Raw genomic sequence first — 12,716 nt, 5'->3', positions numbered from 1 at the left:
TAAGATCTAGAATCTAGGATCTAGAAGCTATGATCTACAATCTAGTATCTAAGATCTAAAATTTAGGATCTAGAATCCACAATCGAAAGTACAACTATACAATTCAACAGATTTTAGCAACAAAAAAATAATCGATCTAGCAAAAGCACTCGATACTGAACCGGATGTATACAATTTGTTCTTTCGTATGTAACGATATGTTTTTTACGTTCACCATTTAATGCAGTTCTGAGACGCTAGCAATAACCTAACGAACGGCGAAAGGCCACTTAAGGTCGCCGAAGATCAAGCTCCGATAGAAAAATGTTTATTCCGAGGAATCTATTCGACATTTTCCTAGTTTCTCTCATTGTTGATAATGCCGCTCTTCTAATTCTTTACACAAACTATATCTTAGAACGTGGAATTCGATCGCGTGGAAATTATTTTAAAACGTTCGCTAAAAAATGCTATTATCACAATCTCAGGTATGCCGTTCACCTTTTGTTCGAAGTTTATTGAACGTATTACGCAGCAAAAACGGTTAATTTGAGGTTATCATAGGAGTTGATGAATAACGAGTATCTACTTACACCGCGAATGTTTATGGATGATGTATATGCAAAATGTATACGACATTTACGCACGAAAAATGTGCAAAATGTGTATAAAATTTACGCACGAAAAATGTGCGAAATATTTATGAAATTTAGGCACGAAAAATATGTAAACTATCTATACATGCGCGATATTAAGTATATGCTATATTAAGCGTTAAATCTAATATTAAATATTAAGAAATATTTTATAATTATCTTGATTTATTATACTGCAAATTACAGTATTTTTCTCAATTTGATAACATTTTTTGACGTTTGTACGTAAAAATTAAATTATACGCCAAAAATGGCCGACCCATGTTACATGACGTTATCGGTACCATAATCCGGTTATGATACAAGTTCTGAGTAAATTAATGTAACAAGATACATAGATGGTTCAGATAAGCATTATAGAGGGTGTCATGTAACTGGTGGTATAACCGGTTAGGGGCTGATTCCACGTTAAAAAATAATTCGAAGGGAAAATATTATTTTTTCATTTAAACTTCCGTCTTAGAGAAAAAGTAGATTGATAAATAATACTTTTACAGAGGAATCAAGTGACGCGTCTGATCATGAAATACTGATTCTACTTCTCCTTATACTACAAGCTGAAATAAAGAAATATTATTCTCTTTTTCGAGTTATTTTTTGACGTATAATTAACCCTTATCCGATTGTACCATCAGTCACATGACACCCTGTATATGCATGCGCACGGAAAATAAAATATGCAATATATTATTACGAAAATGTTGAAATATTTCTTTCGCAAGATCAATTTTTGAGACTATAGTAAATGATCAATTTCCTTCTGCTCGAAATATATTGTTATAAAAATATTGAAATATTTCCTTTTCAAGATCAATTTTTCAGTTTTCAATGCATTTGTATACAACATGATTATCTTCAAGGTCATGTATCCAAGTTGAGGTTATAGTAAATTATCAGTATGATTTCCTTATGCTCATAACCTCTATTTCTGACCTAACCTGGTCTTTAAAGATCATTATTGTTGTATACGAAAAAATACAAACAATCCCTTTGTAAATTTGAAGGTTACCTTGATTTATAAAAAATTAATACATGCAAAGAAAATATTAAAGGCATAATTGCACTGCTTGCAAAAAGCATTAAAACTTCTTGTTTACTATGTTCACTATTTGCGAGAAAAAAAACTGGCTATTGTCAACATGAACACCCTGTATATCGCTAGGAGGTGAAAACTGATACTTTATTTCTTTAATATATAAACATTATTATTATTATTGTTTCCGATTAAAATAGTCGCGTTAAACAGGTAAACGCAGGTAATTTTCAAAAAGTTCGATCAGTCGTGTTTTCATAGTTGGAAAAGGTAATCTTGGAAGGCATTGAACTGCAGAAAAACATTTTGTTCCAGTTTGTTCCGGGGAATTTTTGAAAAGTAACGAGACGCCGCGATCGCATCCGTTCGCGTAGCGATTTACAAGACGGTTAATGAATGATTGAACAGTACCCATAATTACCAGCCGCATGATAACCTTCGGCTGAACGGCTTATCGTACGTCGCGTAATCTACAGTCTACAGCACAGATACAGCAATCTCAGCTTTATATTCCATTATAACACTGCAGCAATCGCAAATAAATTCTAACACTGTTCCGAGCGGCGAAAGCGAAATCGATTTTTCCTCGTCGTTAAATTGCTCGATCCTTGTATCGCGCGAGAGCGATCGCGACGTTTATTCGATTTTTATTAAAACGGTAATAATACGATACCCGCCTTTCGATTTGCAATTTTATTCTATCAGCGCATTCCTTGCAAAAGAATTTACAGTCGGTGTAAAAAGTAGTCGTGCACCTCTTAAAATTAAAGCGATTGGTACAGTAGAGGTATTAGTTCACTAAATAATGAAAAACAAATTGTTTCCTAATATTGCAATTAATTCGGATGACGAACGAAATAAATAAACGATGCTTTTTTCAAATTGTTTCATCCGTGATTTCGTGCTTCTTAGATAAAAAAAGCTGTAAAACATAACTTTTTAAATCCTTTTATCATCGAGACCAATTGCATTTTGCAATCGAACCATAAAAAAGTTATCCCGCCTTAAAAGGTACAAGAATACTTTTTATACCGACTATACGTATTTACGGCGTCTATTTATAACGTCTTTTATCGGAAATCTAAACTTTCATTTCTTATATCGTGTACAATATATCGAATTAATCGCTATAGGCATATACGAAGAAGAATGTTTATACACGTCCATATGAACCCGATACAGATAAATGTGTTTTTAAAAGAGATTTTTTTAGCTGAAATTAGGTAGAAGAAAAATTTCATTTCTTTAACAGTATCGCATTGTTCTTCTATTTGTCTATCTTACAATTAAATATTATCTTTTACTTTTCTCAGATGCAATACCACGAATAGAGTACATTTTAATTTAGTATCAAATATATAAAAATTGATGTTCTTTTCTACGAAATTAATTTTGGAATATTTAATCTCATTTTTAAAAAAATCAATGAAAATCAAAGTTTTGAAAAATAAGATTTGAAAAGAAAATTATTTTCATCGCAAAAGTGTTCCTTTGATTTAAATAAATTTGTTTCTTTAATATTGGTTGAGTATCATTTACTATAACGGTGATACAGCTTTTTAACACTTCTAGTAAGGTATTCTATATGTACAGGAATGTGTACGACCTTCGGTTCGCCGATTTCAATCACACTTGGCATACTTGTACATCTAGTTCTCGGGGATCACCGCTTTCAGAAAATCAAGTACCTTTTGGGACATCCTGTATACATACTGTCCTTCCAACATCCCCGCGTATAATTCAGGTCCCGCTAGAAAGTCTCGCTGATGAGGCCTCTAGCGGGACCAGAAGCAAACGCTCCCTTTCTTTTCCTTCACTCTCCCACTGTACACATCACCGCCAAATCGCTACCGTTTTATTAAATATCTGCACGTAATTTCGTAAAGTTGCATACAGAATGTCGTGTAATACTGATGGTACAATCGGATAAGGGTTGATTCAACGTCAAAAACTAAATAGAAAAAAATGGTTCCATTTTTACATTTTGGTCCCATTTTCGAGAAAAGATAGAAATAATACTACGGCATAGTAATCAAGTAATTAATATCAATAATTTCAATAACTGATATATATCTTTCAATACCTATATAAATTACCAAAATATTAAAAATGCGCTGCTTAAATTTCGCTTCAAAGTTCACAGAAAAATAGTTGCAAACTATGACATCGAAATCCCTTTTTATCAATTTAATCGACTATAATTTTTGCAAAAATTCCTGTAAACTAGCTCTGAAAATAATTTCAATAATTTGGTCGAATTTGAAAAAGTTCTTTTCGGCTGAAAAAATCGTGCCAATATTTTTTCGCAGCGCTGTATATCGAAGTCGACGATAACTACTTTAATAGAATTGATAATGTCAGTAGTAAACAATTTTTTCGCTTCAACTTTCACATTCGAGACGCAACAGTTTACCATAACGCGATTGGATTAATAATTAACAAGCATCCTAAAGTGAAGTATAATCTGCTTATATTCTGACAGCTCGATATTTTCATTGATAACGGAACGTTGAAACCGGGAGATTGATATTTAGGTGTAATAAAAATATGCAATAAGTATATAGAAACCCATAGAAACGCGGCGATAGCCTTCTAATAAGATGCAGAAATTACGAAAGCTTCCGGAGAAAATGAATAATTTAAGTAACAATCTGAAGTAAATATGAAATTAAATCTAAACTAAAAGTTACATGTTAACTCTTTCAAGCCTGTTTGGAAATGCTATTTATTTGCAAGATTGCATTATTCATTATTTAATAGTTTCTTATCTGGGAACGGTTTTACAAGATCCTGTTAGTTACGCGATCATTTTTAAATGTCGGAATTTGGGGTACACGAGTGTACACGCTACACTTTCACTTGCTTTAAAATGTCGGTGGCTGCGTATCTGTCATGAACTGCACGCATAATCTCGCACGTAAGCAATGGAGATAATTAAAAGTTCTCCGGTTGTAAAAATTGGATCCCCGTTTCGGTTCATAAACAGCGACTCGCATGCTGTGCGTATAAAAGGAACAACTTTTTCGAAATCTGATCGCAATTAACATTTAGTTGACAAAGTTAAACTTTTTTAAATACGCAAAATAGCGAGTTGTGCGAAAGTCGAAGGCCGCCTGTATTGTCTCAATCAGTGACATTTGACGCCCGATAGCTTTAAGATCCAACCTCTTTTGTAACCGGCGACCGTCGCTAGAACTGTTTATATTAACTGTGGCCACGTGCATCTTAAGACTCTATCTAAAACTGTCAAGTCCCCTAATTTGACACTCATTGCTGAATGATACTCTATTTTTAAAAATACGTCACCGCTAACATGTGTATTAAAGATGTAATAAGTACTTTTGTAATGCATACATTTTATTAAAATTGTCTGTAGCTATATATATTCAACTGTCAGAAAAATACTAACAAATATACCTTACAATGCATTAGTAATATGTTAATGTCAGAAAAATAATTGCCTTTGTCTATAAGAGTCACTTCATCCATCTTTATAGATGGTCGAAAATAAAATAGAATGTGCGAAAGTCAAGAGCCACCTGTTCTCCATAAAACTAAAAATTCGGCGTCACGTGCCCAGCTCGAGATAGGTTATGTAAAATTGAACTAAATAGTCAAATGTCCTGGATCCGGAATGCACACAGCTTCGAATGCAAATGGTCAATACTGAGGCAATAATAAATATACGTTACAATGCGTCGGTAATAAATTAATGTCAGAAAAGCGATCGACTTTGTCCGTAAGAAACACTTTATCCACCTTTTCATTCGTCCACCGTCGCAAAGAGTGTTTACGACGTCGTCCGAGCATTTTTCTACTTAATCCGGGACGTAAATACGGAACATTGCGCGCGCGGAATCGGTGTCGTGTCACGATCAGATTCGTTATCTGTTGAAAGAAACGGAAAAGTCGGGAGGTAGCCGGCCGCGGCACAGTTCTGCCCGTTCTGTTCCGTCGTGTCGACAACTGGGCAAAAAAAATGCGCATTGCTGTGCACGCGTATTAGACGAGCGGTACGCGGGCGGTGAGGCGCGCGTACGGTATTTCAGCTCCGGTCGGAGACACGCGTGGGCATTGAAACAGCGAAAGAGAAACAAAGGCGAGAGAGACAGGTGTGTGTCCCCCCCGTTCGTATTTACCTTAGTAGTTGGCGGTCCTGGGCAAGCTACGTGCGGTTATCTTCGCCACGTGTCCATCGAACCAATTAATTCGTCACACGAACGCAACCAAGGGCCGACGACTTCTCCGATCGGTTCCCGTAACCTCGCGCTGCCTTTCCGAGCTCAAATAATCCAACAACGCACTCCAATCGGCATCGTTTTTACTTCTTCACCTCCGTCGCTGATATTCCACAATAAATCCGGCCACCGCGTTTTTTTTTCGAACCGTTCGAACGCACCACACTACTTTCTTTCCTTGGTCGCGGGCGCACACTTCAGCTTCGTTCACTTCGATGATTCTGTAGGAAGCTTTCCGTTTACTCCGCCCGGACGCGGATCGATACGAACGCGCGCGTCTCGCTTGTGGCTCTCAGTCGAATTCCACGCTGGTAGCCCGGCATCCGATCAAATTACCTTCGATTCTCGTGACGGGCCTGCACTATCTGTGTAACAACACGTGAAAATTATTCGTGTGGTTGACGGGGGAGAAAGTTGGGTCGGATCGTCGGTTTTGTCGTCGTTTCTCGGACCGGCTATGGGAACGCACGGTGTTCCGTTCGCAGGCTTATCGCGACGGATGGAAACGACAGAGGGGGCCATTCTTATTTTTATTCTGGAACCGAAGCGCGCGATGGGGGAGAGAGAGAGACCTGTTGCGTGCGTAGCGACCGGGTTTACGTTGTTTCCTCAATCGCGGACGTTCAGGAATGCGCGTCAGAGGTGAGTGAACGTGGGGCTTCTATTTTTTTTTCTTCTCCTTCTTCGAAAGTGTTCCGTGGCAACGATCGTATTCGACGCGATGTTCCCCTGCGAAACTAGTCCTCCCGCGGAGTCGAACACACGGCGCTCGTCGTTCTTGTAATATTAACCATTTAGCTGAGTCGATATATTTGGAAGATAAATTTTGTCACGCGTTTCATCGATCGTACTGTGTATAACCTATTTTGGCAATTGTTCTAGAATTATCCTGAAGCGTGCGAAATCTGTGGCTATGTAAAGGTTATGTCACATAAGATTATGTGACATTATGACATAAATTGTAGGAGAAGTATATTTATTATTAGATGTAAAATTGCTGTTTCCTCATGACGTGTACACACGTCGTATGCAGTTAATAGGTTAACACTTTGCGTTTGAGGCCATTTTGAGTACAAATTTAAAACAATATTTCCGCCAACGGTATATCCATTTTATATAACAAAATTTATTTTATAAAATTGAGTCCCTCACGTAACAGTTACACTTTCAACTTTAAATCCAAGCTTCGACGATATCAATACAAATAATTTTCGAACGTGTTACGACAATTCCAATTCGAAGGTTTAATATTCCAGACGCTTTTGATTCTGCGAACGGTGTTTTCACTTCGTAGACGAGAAATTAGAATGAAGACGTTGTGCCGCAACGAAACGCCAGATAATAAGCAATTGTTGTATCGCCCGGCGAACTTCAATAGAAAACTGCTTATGCAACCGAATTCCTGTTTGCGCGCCTCGGAAAAGTGAAACAACGTTACCGTGATTAACGGTCATGAATAAAAGACAATTTTCGTGATATAGCGACGGAACATTGCGTCCCGATACCGAGAGAACAATTATCCGATAAAGTCCGTGCGCGTCAGTCGAACTTTTCCTAGAAAATGTCTGTTGCGTTTGGCGCTCAGGTGCGAGCCGGGTACTAAATTCAAGCTACCATATCATACGGTTGTTATCGCGCGATAGTTTCGAAAGCCGTACGCGTACACGAAATATAGTTCGACGCGTATCGAAGACGTCCTCCCTAATTTGCCAAAACGTTCTAATTCTCCCTTTTTTATCATTATAAGACGATTTTTCAAATATTATTTATTTATCGAGATAAACCGGCGACAATATTGCATTCTCGCATAATTCCCGATTAACCCTTTGCAGTCGTGTTAAGTTTACAAGGTGTCATGCTGGTCGGAATTAATTTTCGTTGAGCGGACGGTAATACATAACATGCAAGGTTAAGTAGGAGAAACAAAATTTATTAATCTCTTTTACAGTGTATAATACATGTAATACAATATTTTAGTTTTATATAAAAATAAAAAGACTAAAATAGACGGAGAGCAGACATACGACCGCAAAGGATTAAATATTTAATAATTAAATAAGATTTTAATATTTTCCACCCGTTTAATCGTAAGCTTTATTATTTCATTATTTATTTACTATCTACTGTTAAATTAAATTAACGATACACAGTAATTTTGTATCTCGACGCTACGAACGTTGTTATTGGCTGACGCGTACGACACGTGGATTCGACCGTCGCGATGCAGGAGAGAAATCCGACGGTGGTACACCGGCAGAGCAAAAGGACAACCGCGAAGAGAAATTTTCTCTTCTCGCCGTTCACTTCCTCTTCGAAGTTAGGGGAATATATCGTTCGACTCGACCGAGATCCCGGCAATTAACTGCGCGAATTACTCGAAGACTCGCGAGTTAATCCTGCGAGGCTATAAATAAAACGATCCGGGGATATACACGGTCGTTGTCGAGAATAAAGCAACGCGGATCGACGAGACACACAGGCGATTAGGTGTATTGGGGAATTCCTGGCCGTCGCGTGGAACGCAACAAGTTGACTCAGCGAGCCGAGTTCGGGCTCGAGAACGCGAGAACCGGAGAGAGAATCGGAGTGCTCCGCGAAGTCGGAGGAAGAAAACGGGGAATCCAGCACGCGACGGAAACGCGTTTCCATTTCCCATTTCCTCGGCGGATCGTCTCCGAAGTTCTCGACGGTTACGAGGTCGGATCTCCGCGACCGGCGGCCCGTGCTCGCCTACGCGCGTGTTCTTACGCGCGACCGACCGTTGTTATCCTCATGGCTTCCGACTCGGAAGTCGAGGCAAATTTTCCGGCCGAACGATCCGCGACGTTTCGACGGTATACGCCCCGTCGGACAGCACCAATTAATTTCACGCGAGAGAGAGAGAGAGAGAGAGAGAAAGAGAGAGAGAGACGTCACGGTGTTCCGCGTCGTTCGATCGTCCACCCGGTAAATAAAGATAACGAAGAAGTGGACCTCTTATCGATTAGATTTCTATTCGCCACGAAACGAGAACAATGGTGGAGAACACCGCAACCGCGAACCGCTACTACCGGTTCCACGGCCGGAGAAATTTCAACTCGATAAACGGAACGGCCACGTCGTATACACGCACCAACACACGTATCAATCGATCGCCGCGCGGAATGAATTCGCGAACGTCGGTTCGACATTCGCTTGTGCCACGGCCCACTGTGTCGTTTCATCGTGCGCGATATTTTAGCGTGTTGCTTTTCACCAGAATGTAATACCGTTAATTGTGCCCGATTCTCGATTCGATCATGCCCCACAACAAGAATTCCCAGCTCTCCGGTGATTTAAACTGCCGACCGCGGTGATCGCGGACGAGGCCATGGAGAGAGAGAAAGAGATAGAGAGTACGGTGGAAGAGATTCGAGGAGGCAGGGAAAGGGGGAGGTGGGGGGACAGGTCGAGCGTAATAAAGAAGACACTTCACTGAAAAATCCTGGCCGGCGATATACGGCCGCGTGGAAGTAACGAACGTCGCGTCAACGCCGGCTCGACGAATCGAGCTGATCGGTTACTAGATACACTTGGCACAAGCAGTCTCGGCTGACCGAGCGCCCGATCCGGACTGACTATAACTGTAAACGATCACTTGTCGGTGCCAAGCTCGCTCCCACCTTGCCCGCCGCGCCGAACGGATCGTTCCCCACCTATACAATCTCTGTACGCGCATGTGTCCGTTCGCCTGTTGCGCCTCCGTGGTGTCCGTTCCTGTTTCTCTGTTCCGCCGTCGTCTGTGTGTCAGATCGCAGCGAGTCCGGCGGCCCGCGGACCGAGTCACCGCTGCACGCCGCGTCGCGTCGCATAGCCGTAGCATATTATGTAGCGTAACGTAGCATAGCATAGCACCGCTCCTCGTGTCGCCTTCGTATCGGTCCGTGTCGCTTCGGTATCGCCGCGACTTCGTATCGTTCCGACTTCGCTTCGTATCGTTCCGTGCACCGTCGCGGCGGCCGTCCACCACCACCACTACCTCCTCCACCTCGTCACAACGCTGCCATGCCTCGTGCTCGTCGCGTCGCGAAACTCGCGGGCGAGCTTCTGCCCGTTGAAACCAGTTCCTCCGATGCGCCCCGTCACTTCCTCCACCAACGTCGGCTCCGATTCAGAAGTATGTTCCACCTGCTGCCGCCGTCGCCGCGCACCAGCGGGGACCCCAAAGGGAAACAAGTATTGCCACCTTGAACCGCCCAGCTGAAAATCGAACGCGGGTGGGATGCGTCCCGATGGATTACGGAGCGCACGGCCCAGGTGTGCCACGTAGTCGAATCTTTTCGTCGACGCTTGTTTTACGATTCGGCATTCTCTTTCACCCCGTTTCCCGAACGATCACGCACGCGCACCCGCGTTTCTCACCGTGCCGGGGCACACAACTTCGGACGCTTGACAGTTCGACTGCCACGTCATCACGTACCTGCTTCACGAATTACGGACCGCCGACGGTCCCTCTATTTACGTGGCACTGTTCTTTTTATACGATGAATTACTAGGTTAGTCGCGCGCGGGTCTCTTTTTTACACGCGACCCGAATTTACGCGGCCAGGAAATATTTGTGCGGCTCGAGAAAAGAAATTGAAGAGTGCCGTTAACTTTCGGCGATCCTTCAGATTTTTACTGAATTTAATGGCGCGTTGCAACGAATGTCAGACGAATTTATGGTCATTGAAAATCGAAATGAAATCTGGAATATTTCCAGCGATGAGGTTAATTAAAAATAAGTCTACTTTTTTCACAGTTGCTATTGCAATTGCTATGGCTAATTGCTATTACTGTAGCAATGGCAACATGGACTTAAATTTACTTTTCTTTTCGGAAATGTCACAATTTTATTTTTCGACGAGATAAATATTTCTAAAATTTATGCTAGTTATAAACTGAAATTAGAAAATTATATTAATCTACTATATATGTTCTTAGAATCGGTATTGCTTGTCTAAATCTTTCAATTGTAATTTCGAGGTCTGTTCGTTAATATCATGAGAATTTTTGAAATGTCTGCTCGACGGTGGAAGCGTTGATGAGTTTTTTTTGTTGTCAAAGTTATGTTCTTCGTGTCGGCGGCGGTGATTACATGAAAACCAGTTCAGAGAGGAACTTGAAACTTCAGCTACGTGTGGAATAAGTATCTCTTCGAGACTGGAAATAAAATTCAACTAGAAATATAAAAATACTTTGTCATCGTTTCAAAACTATTCAGCATTTATGTATCATTTTCGAGAATTTTACGTTTTAAAGTCAGACATTTTGGAGTTTATTAGACTATGAATTATTTATGGTTGGACGGTGAAAACGAATCAATGTTCTCCGAATTATCCTTTGAGCCACGCTAGGGAAGTATACGATGTGTTAATGCTTGTTCTCAAGGCTCGATCTGCAGGAGCCAGGACTCGCGGGTTGTAAGAACATTCAGAACTCGTTCACCCTTGTCTAACAACTGTATAAAACGAAGGAAGGAAAAAAGAAGCGAGAGTGGGGAGCGTCGCGTTGTGTTGCTCTTAGCAGCCTCCGCTCCTTTTTCGTTTTCTTTACGGTTAGAAAAGTGGGAGAAAGTTCTGAAAGTTCTTACGGGCCCCGGGAGCACTGGCTGGGTCCAACCATAACAGTCTACAGATATGGGGAATTTTGTTTACCCCAATTTTCTTTTCAGGGATCCACGGTCGCTGCTAAAAATTCATTTTAGTATTATCAAAAAATAAAAATACTTCCTTACTACGTCAATTATTGTAGTAAATTATTATTACACTTATTGAATTATTATACATGTTATTCTGTCCATATTCAATTCAAATAATAATTAGTATAACACACTGTTGCATTGCAATATTGTTTCATTTAGAGCACATGGTGAATAAAAAATTATATAAAAATAGGAACAGAAAACTAAAATGAGAAATATGGAAGTAAAATAAAAAATATAGAACTAAAATAAAAATTTAAAATTTCAATATACTTCGCACGCTTGGATTTGATTTTTTATCTTATTGATATTAATTTCCATTTTCCCTTCGTACAAGATTGCAGTAGTTTTAATTTCACTTTTCGAACAGCTTTTTAACGTGGCCGGTAATAAAATTTTAGAAATGATATTGTATATTATACGCGTGCTATCACTTTCACCGTGTGAAATTCGTATGTTTACAATTCATCTGGGAAAGGTAAGTGACTGTATATCAATCCAAGTACTTTCTACACACATTTCAAAATTTTTACTTAGAAACAGCACGCGTATTTATCCTGAAGTGTCTATGAATGCGTATATCAAATCTATAGTATAGTATTTATTCGTAAAAATCATTTTAGAATAGCACCGAGAATATAGTATTTCAAAAATTATTATTTAAAATTTAAATGAAATTTAGATTAAATTTAAATTATTATTTAAAAAAACAGGGAAACATATAAATTAAAAAAGAAAAATTTAAATAAATAAATAGTACAGCAGTATTTATTCGAGCCGAATCAAAACAATTTCGATCGATTCTCGACGATTCTATCTTTTATCATGTAAGATTTTATCGCGAGCTTCCGAATTACGTACAACAACTCTTAGCACTACGATTCAGCTTCGACGTGTCAATCGTTTCGAAACATCGGCAATATATGATCAGGTGAAAATACGTTGCTCGCCGGTATAGTTAATTGCAGTTGGACAAACGATTTCGTCGCGGCATTGAAAGCCTTGATCTGGTGTCTTATCTTACGGACCCGATAAAAATGAACGGAATCACAAGTATCGTCCTCAACTAGCACCTGTTGCACAGAAGTAGTGAAACAATCCAACACGTT

At 39.8% G+C, this 12,716-nt stretch overlaps 1 protein-coding gene across 4 annotated transcripts in view; it reads right to left on the bottom strand.

Moving 5' to 3' along the window:
• The window catches only part of LOC144473297 (uncharacterized), a 38,643-nt gene extending 29,103 nt beyond the window's left edge, over nucleotides 1-9,540 (bottom strand). The window contains exons 1-2 of one of the 4 annotated variants that reach the window (XM_078187067.1): nucleotides 9,142-9,540; nucleotides 5,808-6,271 (exon numbers count right to left, since the gene is read on the bottom strand). The gene's annotated coding sequence lies outside the window, so the exon portion shown is untranslated. The remainder of the gene's footprint in view (nucleotides 1-5,807; nucleotides 6,272-9,141) is intronic. The other 3 variants (XM_078187066.1, XM_078187068.1, XM_078187069.1) reach the window with 3 other exon arrangements.
• Nucleotides 9,541-12,716: the final 3,176 nt, after the last annotated feature.

This window comes from Augochlora pura, chromosome 7, assembly GCF_028453695.1.
Source record: "Augochlora pura isolate Apur16 chromosome 7, APUR_v2.2.1, whole genome shotgun sequence".
Taxonomy (NCBI): domain Eukaryota; kingdom Metazoa; phylum Arthropoda; class Insecta; order Hymenoptera; family Halictidae; genus Augochlora; species Augochlora pura.
The sequence above is the reverse complement of the archived record's forward strand: the minus strand, read 5'-3'. Positions and strand labels throughout refer to the sequence as shown.